The sequence below is a fragment of the Agelaius phoeniceus genome, chromosome 21 (assembly GCF_051311805.1).
Source record: "Agelaius phoeniceus isolate bAgePho1 chromosome 21, bAgePho1.hap1, whole genome shotgun sequence".
Classification (NCBI taxonomy): Eukaryota; Metazoa; Chordata; class Aves; order Passeriformes; family Icteridae; genus Agelaius; species Agelaius phoeniceus.
The window spans coordinates 1,103,872-1,127,264 of record NC_135285.1 but is presented as its reverse complement, the minus strand read 5'-3'; the positions used below and the strand labels follow the sequence as shown (position 1 = coordinate 1,127,264).

General features: G+C 50.3%; 1 protein-coding gene and 1 non-coding gene across 16 annotated transcripts in view; both read left to right on the top strand.

Annotated features, from left to right (window-relative positions):
• Positions 1-23,393, top strand: part of ZNF618 (zinc finger protein 618) — a 150,693-nt gene that overhangs the window by 22,754 nt on the left and 104,546 nt on the right. The window lies entirely within an intron of this gene.
• Positions 2,636-2,799, top strand: LOC129129030 (U1 spliceosomal RNA). The gene has a single exon (XR_008535373.2). It is a non-coding gene; the product is annotated as a U1 spliceosomal RNA (small nuclear RNA).

Genomic DNA, 23,393 nt, shown 5'->3' with positions numbered 1-23,393 from the left:
TGAAACTTCTTGATCAGCAGAGTAACAATGGAGGGCAGCACCTAATTTCACCAGGGACCACAGTCATCTGTGAGCAAACTCTGCTCTGTTTGCTGTGGTACCTTGGGAATGGCTGTGAATGAACCAGCTGGGTTTTCTGTTACAGTGAGAATTTATGACAATTTAAGACATTTCTTAGCCTGGCAGAGTCTGGTCTGCCTTTCCTTCTCCTTGTTCCATGGGACAGGGACTGCTGGCCCTGAGCACTGGATGTGGAGGTAAAGGACCTTTTGCCTCCTTGAATTCAAAATAAAGCTTTCATATCTTAGGGTTTTCTTCTCATAAAATGGTGATGCCCAGAGCTACATGTGGTTGCTCCACTGCTATTGTGTTTGATGGTTTATTGAAACAATTTGGGCCATTTAAATTTCCATGAGGAGTTCACCCTGTTACTGGGATTCTTTGGAGCTCAACTGAAAAATGAGTAAGTTGATATTAGTGGCTTAAAGTGCTACTATGTAAAGATTGCCTTTTTGAAAGTTAAATACTTTTTTTTAAAGTTAAATAATAAAAAAGTTAAATAAACAATATGAATATTTAGGAAAACACATTTGGTACCTCTCTACCCCATTTCCCAAGTTACTTTAAACTTCTGCCTGAAATGCCACTGCCATGTGCTTCCCTGCCTCTGCCCCAGTCCTGGCACAAATCTTGGCACCACATCTGGTGGTGCTGGAGTGAAGGAGTAGTGAAATGAAACTTGGTGGATTTCCATTCCTTCCTCACTACTCCCAGAATAGTTTTGGACAGGATGGCCAAGCCTGCAAGCTGGTAGGGATGGGTTCATGGCACAATTGTGGTTTCTGTTTATTTTGCCTTTTTAAACAATTCCTACCTTTCCCTTTCTTCTCCTGCTGGTAACTTGCACTGAGCTGATGTTTTCCCTGCATGTAAAGGGCAGCTGAGATCAGGTTCGACCCCTTCCTAACACAGAGCATGGATCTATTGGATCTTTTTTATAATTCTGCTCTGATTTGAGTGGTTTGCTTGATTTTAGTGGTTTCTGCCCCTTCTCCCCCTCAGTGCTGCACATCTCCCCCTGCAGAGCTGTGGGAAGCCCTTGGGAGGGGTTGCAGCCCCCAGCCTCTCCTCAGAGCATAGTCAGCACAGGGGATCCTCACCCATTTCAGCTTTGCTTTCTCTGGGAGGTTTTCTTCAGTCCCAGCTGCTCTTGGCAGGTTTTTGCTGCTCAGTTTATCCAAGTCCCTCTGAAACTCGGCTGTGTTGCAGAGATCTGTGATGATATTTTCATGGTTGATGTGTGTGGGTGTGAGGGGGCAGAGCAGGGATGAGCCAGGGGAGCACGAGCCCCAAAGAGCCCCAGACCATCACTTCCCAGGGAGCTTTGGAGCCTGCTTTAGTTCTGCCAAGGAGAGGTTTGGCTCCCAGCCCCTGAAGATGGCCAAGTGTGTGTGGGAAGGAAGCGTTTCACACCTTTTAATGCAGTAATTAAAATGCCTTTGGGGGGCTGAGGTCTCCGTCCACAGTGTCAGGACACGGAGCAGCTCGGTACCCAATGGGTGCCCCACGTCACTGCCAGCTGGGAGAGCACCAGCTCTGTGCCTGTCCAGGGTGCTGCTGGAGGCCCTGCTGCTCCTGCAGCCGTGTCTGGGCCAGGGAAGGTCAGCTGAGGAGTTGGAGCCTGTCCCATCACTGAGCTCTTGGTGGTTCTGGGCTGGCCATGACCAGGTCAGGCAGCACGTGTGGCTGCACATGCTGGCAGGTACTTCAGCAGCTAAAGCAGTTTTTGGGGACATTACAGGTCCTCCTGAGTGACAAGAGTCTGAGAAACCCCCTGCCTGTATTTGCTCCTGCCCAACCCTGCATACACAGCAAGCTGGAGCTGGCTTTCACAGCTGGCCACTCTGCTTTGAGGTGAGGATCCTGAATGATCACATCAGGCCCGGGGGGACCTGGTGAGATTTTCTCTGGACAAAAGGACCATCAGCTTGTTGAACACAGTGTGGGGCCTGGAGTTCTTATTTGGATTTTTTAATAAGGGTTTCTCTCTGGGCAAGCAGGGGGTGGTGTTGGTGTCCTGCTGCCTGAGCACCCTTCCATGGGTTCCCTGCTTGGCTGTTTCCACCTTTGGCACCACTTGAGGGATTTTGGGGCTATGTCTCTCCTAGGGTGGGGAATGCAAGCTGCCTTTGGCTGCTGCCTTTGCTGCTGGAGCCATGCAGAGTGTGGATGAACATGTCTTTGGAAACAGCACTGCTGGTGGAGGAACTTCCTTCATTTCATTTGTGCCAAGTCCCCCCGGTCAGCGTTGGTGTTTGATTGCTCTGTCAGCAGTTGCACTTGGTTTCCCTGGAGCAGTGTGTGTGCTCTGTGCTCAGGGCAGTGTGACAGGCCCCCTGAGCTGGGTGTGCCTCGGGGACCTTTGGAAGGCCCTCCTGGAGGGGGACCTGTGTGTGTGTCATGTAGGGCCGAGCTGGCAGGGTTGTTGTTGGTGCTGTGGGAGCAGGAGCTGCGGGGGTCTCCTGTGTGAAAGGGGAGGAGTATCCAGAGAGAGAGCTGCGCCCAGGACATCAAACTGCTTCCCCAGAAACCCATGGGCCTTCTCCCTGCTGGGGGGAGGCAGTGAGGCAGCCCCATACTTACCTGCCATGGGAGACACCATGATCAGGCAGGTGGTTTTCCCAGGGCCAGGCTCATCCCTTGCACTCTGGGTGTGCTGACCCCTGCAATTTCCCCAAATGTGGGAAACTCAACTGCATCATTTGTGCTACTGGGGGACTGTGTTCGTGCTCTCCCCTCCTTTTTGTATGCTCTTCGCAGGGAGGTGGTGGAATCACCATCTCTGGGTGTGTTTAAAAACAGACTGGCCATGGCACTGGGTGCTATAGTCTGGATGAGGTGTTAGGCCATAGGTTGGACTCGATGATCTTAGGGGTCTCTTCCAACCTCATGATTCTGTGTCATTCTGTGTGACTCTGATTCTCTGATCCCTGTGGTGCACCAGCACGGTCCCACTGCAGCCAGGGCTGCTGGCAGCCTCCAGCCCTGCTGGCCCAGGCTGCCTGTGACCCTTCCTGCCCATTAAGCATTAACAGCCTTGCCCCCAGCTGCGTGGGTGATGGCTGAGGCTGTTCCCGTGTTCCTGAGCCTGTGCCTGCTGCTGCTAGTGGGCTCCTGTTTGCCAGAGCTGGGGCGCAGCTCGTGCTTTTTGTAGCTAATCCACCTCTGGCTGTGCTCTTCTGCTCTCCCACAGGGGAGAAAGGGGCTCCTCTGATCTCAGACAGCCCCAGCAAAGGGAATGATGCTCTCCTGTATGCCAGCACTGGATGTCTTACTCCATCCAGGAGCACAGCTCACTGTGTGAGCCACACAGAACCCTCATTTGAGACCCTGGAGTCTCAGGTCTGGGCCTGCAGAGGCTGTGGGGATGGTGGTGGTACTCTCCTGGTGGGAACCAGGCTCTCATTCTCAATTAGTGCATGGACTTTGTGTGCATCCTTTAGCCATGAACATGTAGACAGATTTTCCTCATCTCCTCCTTGTGCTCAGGGCTGGTAAGTGAGAAGCTGGAAAAAGAAGTTGGTTTGGTTGATGACATGGGCATCAATCAAAGGCTGGACTTGATCTTGGAGATCTTTTCCAACCTAAACAATTCTGTGATCCTGCACAGGGTGCAGGGTGTGGTGGCTGTCCATGGGAACTGGCCTGGACAGCAGCTGAACAGTGCCCAGTGGGGCAGGGATGCAGGTAGGGAATGCAGGCAGGGGATGTGATGCAGGGGATGCAGGCAGGGGATGTGATGCAGGCAGGGAATATGATGCAGGCAGGACAGGAGGCATCCAGCTCTGAGCAGCTGCTGTTTATTTGGGAAAGGAAATCCTCCAGCTCGGGTCGTGCTCTTTAGGAGCATGTCCTATATGGCTGGAGCAAACTGATGGAGAGGCTGGGCTTTTGTGGACTGTGCCGTGAGTGGTTTGAAGCTGCACTTGAAGTTTTATTTGACTGGAAAGCATTTAGGAAGTGATTTTGAATCCATTTGGTTGATTCACTGCTATTCCTGCAGTAGGATGCAGAGCAGTGATTCTGTAATTAATTTAATTACATGCTTATTCAATCTTTCCTAAACTAGTAAAATTTCAGAATGCTTTTGAATTCAATGAAATGTGATTTTTCAGGGCCAGGAGGAAGGGAAGACGGGGAAATTTCAAGTTCTGTTTTCTCCCTTGGTTGGTGTTCCAGCACTCCCTCCCCACCACTGTAGCGTTGGCATTGGGCACCTCCAGCCTGATTTTGGTTAGTTACCAAATTCCTGCCTCTGCTTGGTGCTTCCCTGCTGAAATGGAACCTTTGAAAGAAGCTTCACGAATAAAATCATAAAAAGCCTTTTCTTGTTCTTTCCCCCACCTCCTCCATCTTTGCTGGTACCTAATGTTCATTTCTCTCTGCTTTTATTGCCTTTGAATTTGGCCAAAACAATCTATTATGTAATTGGGCTAATGAGTTCCAACCCACTCTCCATCGTTCCCTCACAGCACAGTGAGCAGCTAATCTCTTCCCAGTTTACCTTTCTCCCCTTTTCAGTTGTTAATTTAAAAGTGTCATATCCAAATATGCCACTCCTCCTCACTAAGACTCATTTTTATTTATTTTTAAACTCTGTAGAAGGCCTTGAATGAGTAACCGAATATCTCCTGGGCTCTGGAATTTAACAGTCTTTGCCCTTTGTTCAGCTGGGTCAATGCATGAATTCACAAGTTACTAAATTAAAAAGGAGAAAAAAAAAGGAAAATGTCTGATTGTGGATTGGATTTAGATTTTTTTTCCCCTGAAGAAATGAAACACAAAGAGGAACTAGTGTTTGCAAATAGTTTAGAAAGTAGCAATTTATTTTAAAATCTTGTACTAAGGCCAATTTTTAAAACAGAGCCAAGCACCGATTTTTTTTTTTTTTCCAAAGGGAAAGTGGTCAAATCCAACTTTCTGTGTTTAGGAAGCTTGAAAAGGTAAATCTCCTTACAGCATAAACATGGGTAGAGTGAACAAAGGCTTGATGGGCAGAGGCTGTAGCTGGAGCACAAAATTACCTCAATGTCAGGATGGTTTCCTTAATTTTTCATGTCTGAAGAAGAAGATCCTGTCAGGCTGCTGCATAAGCAGTCAGTGTGGAGTGGCAGAGCCTGAGTGCACACAGGTCCTGTTTGTCACAGCAGGAGCACCCTCCTGCCTGAAAAGACCTCCTTGCAATTTTTTATCAGTGTGTCTTTATAAAAAATTGTTTAAAAGAGTGAAATTTCCATGAAAAAAAATAATGGAGGTCAGCAGGGCTGGCTGGTGGGGATGGGGCTGGTTTAGAGCAGCTGAGGGTTCAGCCCTGCCTTGGGTGCCATTCCCTGGTGCTGAGGTAAGGGCTGGGCTGGTGGGCAGGGCAGGAAAGCAGGCACTGGGATTGCTCTGTCTCCTTGCTGCTCCTCACAAACCTTGGAATGCTTTTCCATGCCCTGGGATGCAGAGCTGCTGAGCAGAACTTCCCTGGGAGGCAGGGAAGGAGCTTGAGCCCTGCCATTGCACAGGCTGGGCTCTGCAGGGCTGGGGATCTCCCCCGTGATTTATTTCCCAATAACAGCACTCCTGGAGCTCAGCAAGGGGCTCACAGCGTTTGGGGTTTTGGGCAGGGGTCTCCTGACTGTGGCTTTTCTGTGGTTCTGCCATGGCAGAGCTTTGTGCAGGGGCTGTCCCGAGGGCTGGGGAGCCTCAGCAGGGCCTTCCTGGGCTGGGTCCTGCTCTGCAGCTTGGCAAGATTTTCCAAATTTGTGGGAGACCCCTCCCACCCTCCTCCCCATGACCTTTGAGTCAGTTCTGAAGCATTCCTTCCTCGGCTCCAGCCGCTCTAGGAGGTGACTTCCATGCTGCTGCCTCCTCCCCCTCCTCCTCCTCTCTCAGTGTTTTCAAGCTCTGAGAGGAGGATTTCCAGGATGTGAGCAAGCTGCTGGTGGCAAGGGAACCTGCTGGCCTTAGTGCTGGTGATGGTGTGAGCCCAGATGAGTCCAGTGTGGCTTGAGGACAGATGGGTTTGCCATGAGAGATGGTTGCACCCCAAATTTTATGTTCTTTCCACCCCAAATTTTAGCTTCCTTCTGTCTTGTGAAGCAATGGCAGTTGGTGTCTGGCAGTATGTGGCAAGAGACTTAAAATCTGGGTTCTTTTTAATTTTTCTTTGAAATGCATTTTAGTGTTTTGAAATTAGCAGCTGTTCCAGATTTGGGTGACTTTGGCCATTGTCTCCCTCAGCTTTGCCTTTGATAACTTTTTTGCATTCTAAATGATAAATGCAACTGGAGACCTTAAATGACCTTAATTTCCCCAAATTGGATGCTTCGTGCCCAGTGTGACAGACTCAGAGTTAAAATTAATATAAATTTTGTAAATCAGTAGACTGACCTTTTGGTGAACTGGAAAGAAATGTCAAATTTCTGTTTCCGTCCCCCCCTCCTGTAATCAGCAGTCTGTAATGAATGAATTATTCCTAATTTCAAGATTGTAGCTCAAAAGGGCACTCAAATGGCTGAAATCCCATAAGAAAGACTGACCTTTTGGTTGTATCTGATGAAAATTCAAGATTTTTCCTGAATTTAGCAGTCTGTAATGGACTGCATGAGATGTTACTGCAGCTTGCAGGAGCAGCTCCTCATTTATTTCCTTAATATATTTATATTAACACTGCATGATCCCCCAGAGCACCTTCAGTGCCTCATAGGAGCATTCAAGGTGTAGTTAAGATGCTGTGCCAAGACTTCTCTACAGGTACAAAGCAGCTGTGAAATAAATGATTCCCCTCCTGCTCCGGGGGGAATTGATTATTTGTCATCTCCTACATTTCCTTGGCTGCTCTGAAGCCCTGCTGAGGTTTTGGTGATGTTGGGACGTGCAGGAGGGTCCACAGGACTTGGAGGTGTACAAGGAGCCATAAATCTGTGTTCCCCACCAGATACTGCCAATGACTGTGGATCTGATTTTGCTCAGGAGCTGCTGGACAGAGGTCTGGGATTGGAAAAGGTGTTTATCTGATTTGGATTAGCACAGGGCCAGCACATGAGGGTTTAAATGCTTCTTGTTATGGGATTTTTTCATAGAATCATAGAATGATTCTTCCTCCAGCTCTGGGGTCCTCAGCCCAAGATCTGCTGTTTTTGGGGAGAGTCCAGAGGAGGCCAGGGAGCTGCTCCAGGGCTGGAGCCTCTGCTCTGGGGCCAGGCTGGGAGAGCTGGGGGTGCTCACCTGGAGAGGAGAAGCTCCAGGGAGAGCTCAGAGCCCCTGCCAGGGCCTAAAGGGGGCTTGTAAAAAGGAGGGAGAGGACTTTTCATATGGGCAGACAGTGACAGAACATGGGGGGATATTTTTAAATTGCCAGAGGGCAGGGCTGAATGGGATATTGGGAATTAGGAATTGTTCCCTGGGAGGGTGGGCAGGCCCTGGCACAGGGTGCCCAGAGCAGCTGGGGCTGCCCCTGGATCCCTGGCAGTGCCCAAGGCCAGGCTGGACAGGGCTGGGAGCACCTGGGACAGTGGGAGGTGTCCCTGCCATGGCAGGGGTGGCACTGGATGGGCTTTAAGATCCCTTCCAGCCCAGACCAGTCTGGGATTCTCTGAACACCCTGGGCCTGCTCAGTTCCTCCATTACCCCAGCACCCCCTGATTTCATTTTATGGCATCTTCCCACTCTCTGTGCATGTTCTGCATTGATTTCTCTTTGTGGGGGTTTCCATTATGCAGGTGATGTGTCACCTTGCCCTGTCCTCACCAGGGGCATCCAAACCCCCCCTGCCCTATGTGAGCCAGATCCTCCCTTTCTGTCCCTGAGCAAACAGCCCGAGGGGCCTGGGCAGCTCCTGGCAGCAGTTGGACAGGGCTTGGAGCACCTGGGACAGTGGGAGGTGTCCCTGCCATGGCAGGGGTGGAACTGGATGGGCTTGGATGTCCCTCCCAGCCCAGTCCAGCCTGGGTTTCCATGGTGAACAGACAAGGAATCACACATGCTTGGCCTCCACAGCTTGTTCCTCTGTCTGTGCCCCTGAAGGGGCTTCCCTTTAGGTACAGGAATGTATTTTGTAATAGATAATGAGTGGGCAAATTCTGGAGAGAAGTTTCATGGAAGTCCCTGCTGTTGTGAAAGGCCCAGTCCCGCTGGCACCGGGCCCTGCATTTCAGCACCGGTGGCCACCAAACCCCACAGGGCTGGGCGGGGCCGGGCAGCACTGGGGCCCTGGGCCCTTCCCGGGCACCCTGAGCCCTTCCTGGGCACCCCGAGCTCTTCCCGGGCACCCCAAGCCCTCCAGGCCCTTCCTGGCACCCTGAGCCCTCCAGGCCTTGGGCCCTTCTTGGCACCCTGAGCCCTCCAGGCCCTTCCCGGGCACCCCGAGCCCTCCAGGCCTTGGGCCCTTCTTGGCACCCTGAGCCCTCCAGGCCCTTCCCGGGCACCCCGAGCCCTCCAGGCCTTGGGCCCTTTGCAGGCACCCTGAGCCCTCCAGGGCCTTCCCGGGCACCCCGAGCCCTTCCCGGGCACCCCGAGCCCTCCAAGCCCTTCCTGGGCACCCCGAGCCCTTCCCGAGCACCCCGAGCCCTCCAGGCCCCTCCCGGGCACCCTGAGCCCTCCAGGCTGTGGGGAGCAGCTGGAATGTGGGGCAGGGGCAGTTGTGGTTGGCCATCACCAACCCTTTCAGAGATGCAGATTTATCTGGGAAAAAGCCAACTCTCAAGTGCTCTGGGCTCCTTCCTTACCTTGCTGGCAGAGACAGAGGTTCCTAAAACCAAGTGATACATCCATCCTATAAATGTCTCACTTGTGGCTCTTTCACAAATGAAACCAGGGTGAGATCACTTCTCCTTTTCATTGTCTGGTTCTCCTCCACATTGCAGCACAGTAAAATTTTGGAGGCTGCAATGTGAAAGCAATATTTAAACTTATACCCAGTTTTCCTTTTAATTTTATTAAATCGTGAAAATATTTCTAGGAGAAATAGATTTTGAAATAGATTTTGCAAATTGTACCGCCAGCTACTTTAAAATAATAAATGTCCAGTGTTAAATTCTTTGCCACTGTTTCTGAAGTGCTCAAATGCTGGATAGTGGGTTAAACCCTGCTCTCCTCTTGTGTTTTCAGCTCTACTCTCAAACAATCAGACCATGAAATGTTCAGCAAATGTTTTGCTCAGTGCAGTGCTATCACACTGAGCCTTAAAAAATAATAGTAAATAAAAAAAGGGCAGAAAGTTTATTGTCATTAAGTTTGTATTGTTAATCTAAAACTAAAAAAAAAAAAAATTTTCCTAATTTTTGGCTTTTGGAGCCCACTGTAAGTTGTGGTACTTAACAGCACACTCCAGGGCTGAGGCTGCTCCACGCCTTGGCTTGTGCTGGTGGCTCCCATCCAGCTGGGAATGGTCTCTGGAAGCTGAACCTGTGGTTCAGAAACATTGCTCAGCACACTTCCCACACGTCCCCAGGATCTGGGAACAGTCGAGGGCGCCACAAAGTTTTGGGTTTATTTTTCAAAATCCGCGCCCCTCTCACAGTGGGGCACGCTGAGGAATCCCCAGCTGTGCAGGGAGGTGGCAGAGCAGTGTGTCTTGGGAGCAGTGCAGAAGGCAGGGGAAGATGTGCCTTCAGCCTGGCTCTGGGCTGAGGGTGACTTTAGCAGGCAGGGAGGGGCTGCACATCATCCCTGCAGCAGCACTGCCCGGGGGCTGCTCACCCACAGCCACTCAAGGGGCCTCCTCATGGAGCTGCTGCTGGAGAATCAGTTCATGCTCCTGAGGATGCCCCCAGCCAGGGGCCTGGGGGTTGGGTGTGGGCAGGATTTATCATTTATGTGCTCAGAAATGGGTTATGCTGGCTCTGCTCTGAGATCCACTTTGTGGTAGGGTTTAGTGGGAGTGGTGGTGTGTCTTGGTTTGAAAAGACAGATGTCTGTTAGGGAAGGCAGGGACCTTCCTTGAAATGGAAATGTAAACCCCCTTCCTCTGAATTATTATAATTTTGAAATTAAGGGGCTCTCAGGCAAAGATATGGGAATAGGAATAACAGTTCTTTACTAGGAAAATTAAAAATACAAATGCAATAGTACAAAAAAAACCCTACTGCCAGAGTCAGAGCAGTCCCTGCCCCCTGTGTGTCAGGGGGTGGCACAGCCCCATCCCATGGGGGCTCAGCCCTCCTGCAGTGCCAGCTGTGGCTCTGCTGGAGCAGGGATCCTGCACAAGGGGGGAGTTTTCTGCAGCTCCAGGGCTGCTGGAGATGGGCCTGGGCTCCCTCTGGCAATGCAGGGCAGCAGAAGCTGCTCCTCTGGCAATGCCCTGGGCAAAGGCTGCTGTGCTGTGCCAGGCTCACATTGGATCCAGGTAGGAATGCTTGGCTCCTGCCCTGGGCAATGCAGCATCTCCCCATGGGATGCTGGAATTGGATCAGCCCTGCAGGGACACTCAGTGGCCATGGACAGCAGAGATCTCCTGCAGGGAGGATTGGCTGGGGGAGAGATCAAGAAAAAACTGCCCATGGACAGCAGAGAACTGCCCCAGCTCTGACAGATGGGGATAGAATACACACTCAGCTGCACCTTGCAGCCTGAGACATGGTGTTTGGTTGAAGGTTGGACTTGATGATCTTGGAGGTCTTTCCCAACCTTAATGATTCTGTGACTCTCTGAATCTGGTTCTGTGCTCTCTCCAAGTTGCCTTCCAGTAGCTGCTCTGTTTGTTTTTGTGTGTGATGTGAGACACTTCAGCATTTGGCATGGGTTTGGTAGGAATGCTTGGTGTCTTCCATCTTGGCTGGTGTGAGAGCCTGGTCTTATCTTTTGTATTTATAGAATAGTAAAAAAGCAGCAACTGAATAAATTAATGAAAGAAATTTCTGCCAACAGCAACCAAGCACAAAGACAGCCCCTCTCTCCTGTGAAGCCCCTCAGTGGCTCAGTGAAGGATGGGAGATGATTCTGGAGGTGTTGCACTTAGGATGATGATGTTGCACTTAGGCTTTTCCTGCTTTTATACACTTTTCTAACCCTTCTGTGGACCCATGGTCTGAGCCTGCTCAGCTTTCCTCACGTAGGCACTCTCAGACAGGAGTGGACCAGCTGCTTTCCATTTTTGCAAGGGCTTGATCCTGCATGAAGCTGAGTGATAAACACAGGATGCAGGAGCCAGAGCGTTTCACACTCAGTGGGTGAGGACTGATGGGTCTGGAGCCAGGCCAGGACTGCTGCCAGACAGCCTGAACCAGGCTTCTACCTGTGCCATGGAACAGTGATGGTGCTCCTTGTTCTGAGAAGGGCTCTTTTCTTGCAAGAACTGCTGGAACAGCCAGGGAGGTGTTTTCCATTCCACTGTGCTGGGCTGTGCAGCTCCTCATGCCTTCCCTTGCTTTGCTCACAGCCCCTGAAGAAGGGCATTGCTGGGGGCAGGTGAAGAGCCCAAGCCTCCCTCTGTGTCCAGGAGGAGTAACAGGGGCTGATGTTGTGTCCACAGCTGGACCCAGCAGCTTTCATTCTGCACAGGATGTCTCCAGTCACCTCAGTCAGGAGAGAAAGGTTGGTTATGGATGCAGTCATAGAATCCTAGATGGGTTTGGGTTGGAAGAGACCTTAAAGCTCATCTCATTCCATACCTCTGCCATGGGCAGGGACACCTTTCATTACCCCAGGTGATCTTACAGGTCCAACCTTGTTGATTGTGTTCTATATTCTAATTTAAATACATAAAAATGCAGCATGGAGTAAGTGCTTGACTCTGAAAATCAGTTTGTGGGTAAGATGTGGAAGAGTGAAGGTCTTGGGACATTTTTAGTTGCCCTTCAAATCAGTTTATTTTCTGTTTGGTATGTTCTACACTTCATTAAAAACCAAGTTAATGCTCGTTCAGACTGACCTTAACAAGTGACTCCCAGAGTTGTGGCCCCTCAAAATTGTATTTAGCCATAGAGAATGGGAACTGTTAGAGCCTTCAGCAGTGTCCATCTAGCTCAAAGCTGTGGAAGATGGTTGGAGAAAAGTAAATCTTGTATCGACCCAGCACAGGGGTGTTGAGACTTCAGCTGAGCCCAGGTTTTATTGTTTCCCCAACGCTGCTGGAGAGGGGCAGTAGTTGCACTGGCTTTGCAAGGACATAGATTAGAAGCAGATCTGGCAGTTCAGAGGCCAGACTGTGTGTGGTGGCCAGCACTGGTGCCTGGCACATACTGGGCTGCCCAGCCACCTCTGCAAGTGCCACTGCCTGCTGGTGCTGCCAGGGGCCTGGCACTGCTGGCCACAAGGGCTTGGAGCTGCTGTGTGGCTGGGCTGGAGCTGGGGAATGCCTGGAGTGCCTGCACAGCAAAGCCACCTGAGTGATTGCTGGAATGGGGTGAGAAGTGTCCCTGTGTCCCCAGAGGCTGCTGTGCCAGGGCTGGCAGTGACCTGGAGCCTGTTTGGGGCTGTTTGCAGAGCAGAGCTCCTGGGGAGCACAGGGGGTGGGCTGGGGGACAGAGCCAGCTCTGGGCTCTGCATCCTTGGCACAGAGAGGCCACAAGAGGCTGCTGGGTCTTGGGCATTGGTGGATTTTCACCAGATCCCCTTTGGCAGGAGCAGGCAGCTGTGGCAGCTTTCTGATGGAGGGTTTGGTGTTGGATTTGTGTTTCTGCTCACAGCAGATCCGTGTCCCAGAGTGTCCCCTGCCCATGGGAACTGCAGCGTTTTCTGGGACAACACTGAACAGGCCCCAGAGAGCAGTCCCTGGTTATTTGTTGCAGTCCCTGGTTATTTGTGTGTCAGTCTGTATAAACACTCCCTGGATAGTGGGAGCTCACTGCCTGCATCCCTCCATCCTGGAATGACCTTCTTAGCTTTGAAAAGCAATCAAATGACCCTGCTTTCCTTTAATCATAAGTGCACTGGCAGTAAGTGGTTTGAAGAGCCCTTAACATTGTTCCTTTCACTGGCCAGGTTGTCTCTATCTGCTTTTTGATGTTTTGACTATCCAGAAGAGTCTGGGGATGACCCTTGGCACTTGGATATCCTCTCCAAAACAAAGGAATGATTTTGTGAATAAAAAGCAAGACTGAAATTCAAGACATAAGTGTCTAGTTCTCACAAAATCTTCTTCTGTGGCTCTGGGCAGGTTATATGATCTGTCATAGATTTTCCAGCTCAAGAAATGAAGAGAAATTACTTATCAGCTCACATGCAAATTGTTAGCACTAACTGGTGTTTGGGGGACAGCATGATGTTTTAGACATTTTGGTTGGTGTTTCTTATAGCTTTGAATGCTTACAGTGACTGAGGGAGGTTTGCTTGAGCCTCTGGAGCTGTCCTGCAATAGAAGCTCTCATCCTTTGCCTTATCCTTTTCCTCTTTAGAGACAGAAATACATCACCATGTCAGCTTCAGGGTGGCTTTGTCCTGGTAGACCTGAGTGGGGTTTTGTGTGCTGGAGATAAGCAGTGGAGCATCAGGCAGTGCCCTTAGCAGATTGCCAGGGTTTTGGTGTGCCTGGAGATCAATTGCTGTGTCATTATAAAGGTGCCTATTTGCAGGTCAGAGCTCAGGTACCCTGCAATAAACTCTCAATACCTTGAGTATTTTATCCTCAGTCTGTTGGTGAACTCCTGTAGTGCTGCCAGGCTGCCATCTTTCACAGATGGTGAATTCTCTTCCAAACTAGCAATAAATAATACTAACAGTAATAATAAAAAGTTGCTTCTATTTAATGTTTTGAGCAGTGACAATAGCCTTTGGAAGAGTCGGGTGTTCCTTGCCGAGGGGGTCGCCATGGCTACTGTCCATGCTGGGTTTAACAGCCCTGCTGGCTAATGCAGCACAAACAGATTTGGCTTTTCCTCCTGCCTGTAATGAATAGCAAACTGCTGTGTATTCATTAAGGGAAGCAACTTGCAGAGGTTAAGTGTTTGATTTCTGGAGCTGCCATCGAGGGCAGTCATCAAAAATAAATTGGGCAGCCAAGGAGGAAAAGGGGTTTATAAGACGTAAAGTGGGAAGAAAATAATTGCTGCCTCATTCCTTGTTTCTTTCTTTGGGTTTTGCAGCTGTAAGTCAGGATCTCCGGGTCCAAGATATGCAGATTTTTCTTCAATGTGATCAGATTTGCTGGAGAGTGAGCTTTGTTTTTGACAGGAACCCATCTGACTAATTCAGCAAAAATAAACAGAGGCTCTTGGTGCAGTCACCCAGGCCAGGCAGGGAGGAAGTCAGGGCTGACTTCAGAGCCTGAGCAGCACCAGGGAGTCCTGACCATGCTCTGTCCACCTGTCCAGCCTGCAAGGGCTCCTCATCACCCAGGCCTGTCACAGCCTGTCAGGAGGGATGGGCACATCTCACATTCCTGCTGTGGGATGTGAGGAGCCTCTTCCTTCGGCATCCTGGGTGCATTTGTTGCACATAAAATGGAAACAGCACAAAATGAAGATGTCACTGGTGGTGTCAGCACACTGAACAGCCTCCTCATCCTCAGGGAACCCCCCTGGCCTCCTCTGTGGCCCCTCAGGTGCAGCAGGAGTGCCCCTCCTAAGTGGCATAACTGTCTTCCAGCCCTTTTTCCAGGATAATGTCCTTCTGCTGCTCATTAGTTTGGGGTTTGGTTATTTCCTACTTGCACAGTTTGGCTGCTTAAAAATGCATCTTGTTTAAATGAATGCAGCACACCCATTGATCCAGATGGCATTGTATTAGTGACCTGTCCTCTTTAATTATGTGCAACTAATTTTTAATTTTATGTTCTCTACAAACATGACTGTGAATGATTTTCTAGCTGCTTGTAAATCAGTGATAGATATTGAATCCTTTCAGGGATTGCTTTCTCTTGGAAGAAATGAAGATTCTCTCATTACAGCTGGTTTTCAGAATTTATCAGATAGCTGTTTTTTAATCCACTTAGTATGTGTTTACATTGATTTCTTTTTTAGGGCTGTTTTTTTTTAATTTATTTTTTTGACTCAACATCTTGTGCAATAATAAGCCGTGCAGAAATCTAAGTCTCTTATGCTAAAGCAGTTATCTTTCTCAACCAAACCCATAAATCTTATCAGGAAGTAACTCAAAGTCTGTTTGACAAGGCTGGTTTTCTTTCTTCTTTCCCATATAAAGACATCCAGGCTGAATTTCTTGCCGCACCATTTTCTTCCAGGTTTGTTAAGTTGTTCACACCTGCAGAAAAATTCATTTGAAACCTTTCCCTGTGTTTCTCTGTGTGAGGTGAGTGGTTGTATCTGCCATGAGCATGGGAGTTTCTCTCTCTTGTCTGGCAGTGTCACCCAGTCAGTGCCATTTCCTCACAGCTGGATTTTTTGTTAGGCAGGACAATGTCACGTGGTGCTGGCAGAGAGAGGCTGAGCTGGGAGGTGTTGGGGAGCTCTGTTAAAATCCATCCTGCTGTTCCCTCGTGGCCTGACCTGCTGACACCTGTGGGGCAGGAGAGGGCAGGGATGTTTACCCAAAGGCCAGGCCTTGTTTGGGAGCGTCACAGGGCCCTGGGGACAGGGACCTGCCCTGGGAATCACTCAGGGGCAGGGGGAGTGGGGTCCCCCAGGTGCTCCGGGCTGTGCCTGTGCCACAGGATGGATCAGCCACTGCTGCGTGCCCATGGAATGGGCTCCTGTGATGGTGTCACTGTGCTGTCACTGTGATAGTGTCACTGCAATGCTGTCACCGTGCTGTCACCGTGCTGTCACTGTGCTGTCACTGTGATAGTGTCACTGCAATGGTGTCGCTGCGACGTCATTGTAACGTCACTGCGACGTCACTGTGACGTCACTGCGATGTCACAGAGTATCACCGTGGTATCACTGTGATGTCACTGTGGTGTCACTGGAGCATCACTGTGGTGTCGTTGCAGTGTCACGGTGGTGTCACTGCGATGTTGCTGTGGTGGCACTGCAATGTCACTGTGGTGTCACCATGTTGTTACTATGGTGTCACTGTGATGTCACCATGGTGTCACTGTGGTGTCTCTGTGGTGTCACCGAGGTGTCACTGTGGTGTCACTGCAGCATCACTGTGGTGTCACTGTGATATCACCATGGTGCCACCGTTGTCTCACTGCAATGTCATTGTGGTGTCACTGCAATGTCACTGTGTTGTCACTGTGATGTCACTGTGACATCACTGCAATGTCACTGCAGTGTCACTGTGGTGTCACTGCAATGTCACTGTGATGTCACTGCAATGTTACTGTGGTGTCACTGCAATGTCACTGTGATGTCACTGTGATGTCACTGTGACATCACTGCAATGTCACTGCAGTGTCACTGTGGTGTCACTGCAATGTCACTGTGATGTCACTGTGACGTCACTGTAATGTCACTGCAGTGTCACTGTGATGTCACTGCAATGTCACTGTGGTGTCACTGCGAGTCACTGTAATGTCACTGCGATATCACTGTGACATCACTGTGATGTCATCATGATGCCACTGTGGTGTCATTGTGGTGTCACTGTGGTGTCACTGCGGCATCACTGCGGTGTCACTGCAATGTCACTGCGGTGTCACTGCAATGTCACTGTGGTGTCACTGTGATGTCACCGTGATGTCACTGAGGTGTCAAGGTGGGTTCTGGGTGCCCAGGAATGAGGCCCCACCTGCCGCCGTGCTGGCAGCACCCATCAGTGGGTGCCTGGCAGTCGTGGATTGTCCCTCCATGGTGGATTTCCCCCTCTGGCTCTGGCATTCAGGGTCAGGTGCCTCTCTTGCAGCCCTTGCTGTGCTTTCCTGGGGTGCTGCTGGGTGATGTCTGACCCGGGCAGGGACAGTCCCACATCCCCGGGTGTCGCTGGTCCCGGGGCATGCTGTGGTCACACCAGCAGATGCTACAAAAGGCTGTGTTAGCCCAGAGCTGCCTGTGCCTTGGAGCATCTTTAAGGGGCTCAGGAGCTTTTTCCAAAGACCTCTGAAGTCAAATGGAAAACTTGATAAGCTGAAAAGCCTCAAGATGAGATTTAGAAGGGAGTAGGAGACTCTGAGTGTGTCTGAATGGGTTTGGGGGTCAGGGAGTGCTGGAGGTAGGGACGCCTGTGTGTGCCCTGAGCTCTGGGGCAGGAGGAGGAGAGGGTGGGCAGGGGAGACCCCATGGTTGTAGTTGGGAGGAAGATGAGAAGCTGGAGAGTGGAGGGGCCATATCTCATCAGGCTTCTCATTTAGCCTGTTTGGTGTTGCCCTGAGGGTATTTTGGGTGTGTCCTGTCCGTGTTTGCTGCCCGTGGCAAATACTGAGCTGTGGAGGGGCCGGAGGGCTGGGTCTGCTGGGGGCTGCAGAGTGAGATGTGACAGTTCCTGTGCTGGGGTCCAGGTCCTGCAGGGGGATGTGTGTGTCCTTGGAGGTCCATAGTGAGCAGCTGTCCCTAAGCCAGGCTGTAAATGTGCCAGGAGTTAGTCCAGGGCCTGATTCTAGATTTAAGTCAGACCCTGAGGCACCAAAGAGCTTGGCAGTGGGGGGCCAGGCTGAAGTACAAGCCACTGTGTGTGAGGGTCTGTGAATAAACATTTGTTTTCCATGCATTGGGCTGAAATCTTTTGTTGCCTTTATGGGTAAGATGAAACTTGGTGAATCAGCCCCTTTAAAATCACATACAGTGCTGTAGATCTGGAAGCCTGCTGCTCGAGATCAGTGATGGTAAGAGCATCAGAAATTTAAAACATCTTTATTTGGATGCTGAAAGCCTCTGTGGTTAATAGAGCTTGGGTAGAAGGTTTTTATTAGAGAGAAACCCCTGTAGTTTAGGGGAAAAGCCAGGCCCCAGCTGATCAAATTAAGCAGAAGCAGCCTCACGCACGGGATGGGCTGTAATTGCTCACTTCAGAATTTCTCTCCTCTCTCTGCCTTTCAGCTGAGGACAGCACTGCCACAGTCAGGGCATCATCTCTGCTGCTGCCAGGTGTCCCCACTGTCCCTCTGTGCCCAGGGGACCAAGTCTCATCAGTGGATTCTGGTGATGCTTTAAAGGAGGAGATTGTTGGCTCGTGGGCTGGAGAGACAGAACCAGAGGGGGATGTTTGGGGCTGCAGAGGAGCAGCAGTGCTTGGTTTGAGAAGAGGCACTTCAGGCACCCAGAGTGAGCAAACACAAAATCCTCCCTGGGCAGAACTCGGGTGTGGCTCTCCAGGAGCAGCAGGTCAGAGCTCAGATCTGTGTCCAGCAGCACAATCTGTGTGGGAGTTACTGTCAGGCTCCTTGGGACATTGCCAGGAAGATGGGGTAGGTGATGAGGAGCTTGGAGAAGGCTTCAAAACCAGGCTTTGAGCGGTTTTTGGATGAATCAGAGGGAGAAATGCAGAAGAATTCAGGAAAAGGAGAGTTGCAACATCAGTGTGGTGTGGTGTGACGCAGGAGAGCGGCGGGGGCCTCTCCTGGGAGCTGCTCAGGAAGGTGCTGGTGCTCTGGGATTCCCAGGCTCTGGAAGGAGCTCAACACCAATGATGGAGGAGCCCAGGAGGGATCTGAGCTGGCCCATCCCCTCCAGTGCTGATGGAGACCAGCACAGATGCTGGGACTGGTGCTTTTACCTGAGTCGTGAACAATACTTTGCCCTATTCAATTTTTACTTTACTAAAATGAATATCATGGACTTCTTAGTAGTCATAGGAGCATAAAAATCTCAGTGTATCACAATTCATCATCCTTTAAAAATTGAATTTCTGTTGAATTATGCCTTGCTGCTGTAGTGCTGGGGAAAAGCTCTTATTATTCATAACTATAAATACAGCGATGTCGAGATTTAACTGGTGCCTGAAGGCTTTATGCTGCACTTTCATACTGACAAAGCAAACACTCTTATGGATTGCTTTGAGTTTATGGGGGCAGCTGAGCCCTTCCCCACTGCTGGGAGCAGAATCCAGCCATGCCCCTCTCCAGTCCCCATCTCTCAGTAGGCAGGAGGACTTGGGGTCACTTTTGCCCTTTGGGGTGGAGATAAAAGACCACGAAAAAAGGGAAATGAAAGAAAGACATGAATACCCAGTTGGGTGGGTGAGGAAAACTGACCTGGATTGGTCAGGGTGCTGAAGGACACGTTTCAAAGAACAACACCAGTTTGGAGGGAGTGCTTGGGTTTGGAGAGCAGCTTCCATGGAGTGAAGGACAAGGCACGAGAGGTGGGGAATGAGATGAATCCTCCAGAAAGTGCCTGAACGGTCTGGGCCTGCAATTGGAACTAAATTAAAGAGACTATTCGCTTTTTGGAGTAAGGTTCTCACATCCTCCTCTTTGTGAGCATCAATGAACACTTGAATGTTCCTCCTTGTCCCAGCTGAACATTTAAACAGACCTTGGCTCCATCATGCAGTGGCTGATGGGGACAGCCCTGGCTGGGTAGGAGTTTGCTCAAGTTTATGTTTTGCTTTTTGAGCCTCTATTTTGGGCCTGAAACATGAAAAAGTCCCATAATTTGGTGCTCAGCTGAGGCTGAACTTGAGGCCTTCATACAGATTTAACACAAAAGAGAAAGGAGTTAATCTTTTACAGGAAATAATTTACATATGGAAACAATTCTTAAAAACTGGATTGGGTAAATCTGGTCTCTAGGGACAAGGTGGGAAAGATTCTGACTGGATTTGGAAGGAATTTTTTTGTGTGTGGTTATAATTAGAAATTTACACATAGCAAAAGAAGTCTTGCTGTTGAATGTTGGTTATCATGGCCCTTAGGTTGTTTGGAGTTTTGTTTGGTTTATGAACTCTTTTCTTTAAATAGCACTTGAGCCTTGCAGAAGTTTGGCAGTGGCATGTTTAACTTTTGACTTAGTTTGGATGTTCAGTATTTTCATTACAAAATAACTCTGATACATTTTTATTTTTAATCACAAAAATTAATAATCTCTTGGGTACTGAAATTCTGTATTTGAGAAATTGCAAAGCCTCCATTTTGGGCGTTGTTCCACTGAAAGCAAGACAACAAAATTGGTGATTTCATGGTAGTTGTATTTTCCACTGCATTTCAAAACTGGTTTCTGTGCAGGCACGCAGAGCGATGATGAAAAGTTCTAAAAATGAAATACCTGAGTGCAGGGCTGGAGCCAGGCTGGGAGAGCTGGGGGTGCTCACCTGGAGAGGAGAAGCTCCAGGGAGAGCTCAGAGCCCCTGCCAGGGCCTGAAGGGGCTCCAGGAGAGCTGGAGAGGGACTGGGGACAAGGAATGGAGGGACAGGACCCAGGGAATGGCTCCCACTGCCAGAGGGCAGGGCTGGATGGGATATTGGGAATTAGGAATTGTTCCCTGTGAGGGTGGGCAGGCCCTGGCACAGGGTGCCCAGAGCAGCTGGGGCTGCCCCTGAATCCCTGGCAGTGCCCAAGGCCAGGCTGGGCAGGGCTGGGAGCAGCCTGGGACAGTGGGAGGTGTCCCTGCCCATGGCAGGGGTGGCACTGGATGATGTTTGATGCCCCTTCCAAACCAAAGCAGTGTGGGATTCCATGGTTTTTTCTTTCGTAAAAGCCAAGGGGTTTCTGACCTTCCAATCTTGGAGGACTCTGGAGCTGTGGGGTGCAAACACCAGTGCAGAGCAAGGATGGGTTGATGAAAGGGGAGGTGCCCAGGAACCCATGGCTGGGGAGTGCTCTGCTCCCTGTGGGTGAGCCACAGCACAGGGACAGTCAGCAGGGCAGGGTGACACAGGGGCAGTCACCATGGAAGGGTGGCACAGGGACAGTCAGGACAGGGTGGCACAGGGACAGTCACCATGGCAGGGTGGCACAGGGACAGTCAGGACAGGGTGGCACAGGGACAGTCACCATGGCAGGGTGGCACAGGGACAGTCAGAACAGGGTGGCACAGGGACAGTCACCATGGCAGGGTGGCATAGGGACAGTTAGCAGGACAGGGTGGCACAGGGACAGTCACCATGGCAGGGTGGCACAGGGACAGTCAGCAGGACAGGGTGGCACAGGGACGGTCAGGACAGGGTGGCACAGGGACAGTCAGAACAGGGTGGCACAGGGACAGTCACCATGGCAGGGTGGCATAGGGACAGTTAGCAGGACAGGGTGGCACAGGGACAGTCACCATGGCAGGGTGGCACAGGGACAGTTAGCAGGACAGGGTGGCACAGGGACAGTCACCATGGCAGGGTGGCACAGGGACAGTTAGCAGGACAGGGTGGCACAGGGACAGTCACCATGGCAGGGTGGCACAGGGACAGTCAGCAGGGCAGCAGTCCTGGTTGTGGCAGCTCTCACCTCTTGCCTCCAGCACATCTTTTAAATTCAGGAGCAGGCAATGTTTGTGCATGGGTTTTTCCATGGGAATGGGCCCTTTATCAGTAAATCAGAGCCTCTGTGGGCTGGTGCAGGTTCCTCAGGGGTGTTCTTTCACCTGATTTTGGCAAGGCAGGTGGGTGCTGGTTAATGATTGCCTGGGACTGCTCCTGACTGGGCTCAGTGAATGTCTGAGTGAGCACAGAGCTGAACCTGGGCAAGGGACCCTGTCCTGGAGCTCATCCCACATCCCAGCATGGGAACAGCCCAGGGGCAGCACCAGGCCTTGGGGCTGACCCACCTTGCTCCCCAAACCAGCAGGGTGTGCCCTGGTCCTCTGTGCAGATTCAGAGTCTAACTGGGACAGGAATTGGAGGAACTGGGGAGCTGAGCCCAGGTGGTGGCACCTGGGGTGGCACAGCAGCAGGTGGATGGAGGGCAAGGCCTGGATGCCTTCACTTGGAGGATTTCATTTAAAGCCAGGCTTTGCTCCTTGCATGTCTGCTTTTCACAAGGGAGAGAAACCTCAGCTCAGAGGCCCATGCCTCCAAGCAGATGTCTTTTATTTATTAAATAAATTGGTCCTTGCTAAAAGATGTTTATAATTATTTATTTCTTATATATCTACATCTTCTTGATGCTCTTGGAGGGTGCAGGAACCTGAGGTGGGGACACAGGGCAGCTGAGCCACCTTCCCATGCAGGAGCCAGCCCTGGGGCACCCACCCAGCAGCACCTTCAGCTGACACCCCCAAAGACCCTTTTAATTTGTCTGGATTTCCAACCAGGCATTTATTGCAGCACTGCCTGGCTGCTGCTCCTGGCCCTTCCTGCTGCCCAGCCGGCTCCGTGTCGTGGTTTAATGATTGCAGACTTCAGTGCTGGTTAAATAGTGCTCAACAAGGAAACGGGGGAAAACCACACTGGGATAATCTAAGAAAAACAAGGATTATAAAAATGGCTCCGAGGTGCTGGCTGCTGGAAGCAAAACCTATTTTGTGGGTTTGTTGCTGCACCTTTGCTTGGAAAAAAAAAAAATTGGAGCAGTTGTTGCACTCGTTTTCTCAGCAGATGGGCTGCTCCATCGGAGGCAGCTCACCCGTCTGGAAAGCAATTATGTTGCTTGGCCCAGTCTTGATTTGCACTTCTATTAGCACGGGCTTAACTATTGCTGCCTTGGGAGGGAGGCTCCATGGATTAGTTCCTCTTGAAAACAAAAAAACCAAAACAAAATCAAGCCCATGATGCACCACGAAAATGTTTTGTGAAAAAAAAAAAAAAAAAGGAAAACAATTTTGATGCCATTTCAGTGCCATTTTGATTCAAAAAGTGCTGGAAGGTCACCTTAATATTCAGGTTATTGGTGGCAACGCAAGAGGAAATTTAAAATAATATAATGATGAGTGGTGCTGGCTCCACAGCCTTTTTAACAGCATTGTCTGCCATGGGGAGTTCTCCCTGTGTAGGTCAAGAAATTCACTGTTAAAATTTTATGTTTAATTCTTTTATTATAAGGAAGGACACGATTCATGACATTGGCATTCCTGTGGTACTGGCAAGAGCTGCTGGAAAATGATCCACTCTTGGCATGCTCAGGGGTCCCCAAAGCTGGCCTGGACAGGATGGGGCCAAGGCAGGGCCCTGGGCAGGGACAGGGCCCTCTTCTCTCCCATCAGGCAGAGCAGGAGTTCTCCCTCAAGCAGCCCTGCACTTCTGCTCAGGTGTCAGTCAGGGAATGTGGCTGGATCCATGCATGGATATTCCACTGAACTGAAGCTCTAGGTCACTTATTTTAGTGTATTTGCTAAAACATTAATAGGAGCTACCAAAAAAATCCCTAAAAGAGCTCCTAAGTGTTTTCTTTAACTTTTTTTACTGCAAGTCTTTATGAGCATGAGGTATTGATGGCTTTCCCAAAATTCAGATGTGCTGGCCTTGGGATGGGATTTGGGCAGCAGCTGCGTGGTGGCTGCCTGGGACTGGAGCTTGCTGGGACGTGGGTTTGACTGGGGCTGGTTGTTAAAATTTTTCCCAACTTCCTCATTGTCCCAAAGCATTTGCTTTGTGTCCTGCTGACAGCAGTGTTGAGGAGGACATGGCTTAGTGCTGCCTTATATTTATTTCCTAGTTCTGTTTGAAAAGAAATGAGTGGGAGTTGCTGTGACTCCACAAGGCC